Source organism: Leiobunum rupestre, chromosome 9 (genome assembly GCF_980474605.1).
Source record: "Leiobunum rupestre chromosome 9, qqLeiRupe1.1.hap1, whole genome shotgun sequence".
Lineage (NCBI taxonomy): Eukaryota > Metazoa > Arthropoda > Arachnida > Opiliones > Sclerosomatidae > Leiobunum > Leiobunum rupestre.
The window spans coordinates 44,213,916-44,217,025 of record NC_143392.1 but is presented as its reverse complement, the minus strand read 5'-3'; positions in this window follow the sequence as shown (position 1 = coordinate 44,217,025).

Genomic DNA, 3,110 nt, shown 5'->3' with positions numbered 1-3,110 from the left:
TCAGACTGATAATCTCATTAACCATACCGTAATTCCTTTCTCTCATGCCGACGTCCCTGGTCCTATGGAAGAGCAGTTTTTTGGAGGCGCCAAGTATTTCGTTTGTTTTACTGATGATTATTCAAGAATTCACTTCATTTTTTTTGAAAGAGAAGGCCCAAGTTCGCCAAGCTGTCGATGGCGTTAAACAATTCATCGAAAAGGAGAATGGGTATCCTATCAAAGCCATGCTGACTGATGGTGGTAGAGACTATGACAATAAAAGGTCGGAGAAATTCTGTCACAGACTGGAACGCAATTCAAGAAATCAACACCACAACAGAATGGGTGTGCCAAATGCACGAACCGTAGTATTCTGGACTTAACCAGAGTCATGTTCCAAGCCAAGGAACTTCCCAAGAAACTATGGGCTGAGGCATTTAACATGACAGCCTACGCTTTAAATCAAGTTGGCACAAGTCGAAACGAAGGCAAATCACCGTTTGAGCTGTTCTATGGTAAACAACCAAGAGTTCGATATTTGTTTGACACAGTCTGCTACGTGGGGTGCAAAGTGAGTTTGAGGACTACTAGTTGGATACAAAACAGATGTGGAGTGTGGATTCAAGAGAGTAATAAACTCATTCACAGCTAAGAAGTTGTCTTCGAGCTGTAGACATCTTTTACTTTCCAAGGGACTGTATCACATCATCATGGAGAAACAGGGGGAGCTGCATTTTTCAATCCTGACTCAACAGAAATGGACGAATCCACGGTACGTTCTGGTTTCCTTGACAAACCCTCCGTCATTGCTTAGGACTCCGACGAACCCTCCGTTGATTCCCTTACATCGAGACAAGATATCGTAAGATATCCTATGTCCGTAAAAACCAGAGCCAGATCTATTTACACAACCGTACTTTCCTGCCATGATTTCTGAAGTTGAAGAGCCGCAATCGTAAACTCAAGCTATAAGTTCCAGTCATTCCGAAGAATGGAGAGCAGCAATTGAAGAATAAATGCAACCTCTGAGGGAAAACGAAACCTGTGGTCTGGTCGACTTACCAAAATTATTTCATTAGAAGTAGTCTTTGAAAATGTCAACGCAGTTACAAATAAAGATGTAAATTGATATTGGACCGTTTCAAAAATTTGACATTGAAAGTAATAAAACAATTAAATTAAAGAAAATCTTCAAAATGACCGACTTGGGCTCTGATACATGCATAAGCCCGTTGTAAGAAAGATTTTTGAACTCGTTTGAAAATTCCGGGTTTGTAACAAATAGTGTCACAATCGTCAATTACTCTTTGGCGTAGGTCGTCAATGTCGCGGACTTCAGTTTTGTAAACGAGGTCCTTGAGTTGCCCCCATAGAAGAAAATCGAGAGAATTTAAATACGGGTAGCGAGCCAGCCACGGAACTGGGCACCCTCGACCAATCCACCGCAAAGGAAATGTCTTATCAAGATGATCCGTTACCTATCTGCTAAAATGTGGTAAATCTTCATCGTGGAAAAACAATATTTGCGCTCTCGTTGCTAATGGCACGTCATCCAATAACTCGGGTAAGATGTCTTGCAAAAAACGCAAATATGCCTCACCATTTAGCCGAGGTGAAAGAAAGTAAGGTCCAACTAAATGGTCACCCACAATGACACACCAGGCATTTACGCTAAATTTATCTTGGTGTGTACAGTAGTCGCGTGAGAATTTATTTGACTCCACTGGTGACTGTTATGAAGATTTGTTTTTCCATCAATGGATAAATTGGCCTCGTCAGATGATAAGACAAATTTCGGATACTCGGGATCTACAGAAACTTTATCTTAACGATAATCCCCATCGTTAAGTGATTGCACTTTTTGAAGATGGTAAGGGTGATATTGAAGGGCGTGATGGATTCGCATTCCAACGTGGGGTGGCGGAGTGGTTAGCACTTTCGCCTCGCAGCTAGAGGAGCCGGGTTCGATCCCAGCTTGTGGCACTGGGTGGAAACTCGGAACAACTCCTTCTGCGTTGAGTTTGCAAGTTCTCTCCCCACTGGTTTAAAGGGTTTTCCCCCGAGTTCTTCGGTTTCCCCTTCCATAAAAAACTTGTCGAGGTTAACGGTAATAGTTAGTGTAGGGAGCTGTTGGCTCGATCTCGTGGCATGCAGGGCTTGCCACCACCCTCCTACGCATTGTAACCCGGTCACCTGAATTAATGGCTTCAAAAGTCGCTTGATGACTTAGTACCTAAAGAATACACATTTGTTATGTATTTCATGACGTAAAATCAAACGGGAACTTTGAAAAAGTGGTAAAAAATATCATTTAAAAACCAAGTTGAAATATTTTCTTATAATTACTTGAGCTTCAACGTCGCACACTGGAATATTTCGTCAAAATATCTATTCAAAATTTTAAAAATTGTCCAAATTTAATAATTGTTTTTCCTTTTAGTAGTTGATATACGAGACTTCCACTTGACTTTTCAAACACGAACTTTAGTCTGCTAGTAGCAGACAAGTTAAGTGCTTCATATTCTTGTATTTTTGGGGTTTCAATGTGCACTTATGTGACCTTGAAGTTAGGTTTTGTTTTGTTTGGTTTTTTTTGCTATATTTCACAAATATCCACTTGAAAATGTTATACTTCCAAAAGCTTCCAATCTTGTTTTACCATAATATGATAAGTAGGGCTTCCAGTTTGCAGCTTAATGATAATTGACTGCGCTTTTTCGCGCCTTTGATGTATTTTAATATTTTTCTCTAGCACTTCCAAATTGTATTTTGACTCTATTTTTTCAGAGTCAGGCAGTGCAGCGCGTTTGCCCCTGCGATTATACCGTATCTTTCCAACACACAAAACACGTGAGCATTGTGGTGAAGCCTAAGGCTGGTCCAAGGGGCCGCGCAGCATCCGGTATATCCTACTCTTATGCTGGATTTCAACTGTATCTTATGTTACTCTCTATTGCCGAAATTTCCAAACGAATATAAATTGTTTTTTAAACCATACCAGTTTGATTACCTAAGTAGTTCATTAAATACATATTTAATGCATTTTTATATACAAAAATGACTGAAATAATTTTGGACAACTTTGAGAAATAAATACTCCACTGTGCGTCGTCTCGAACGTCTTGGAC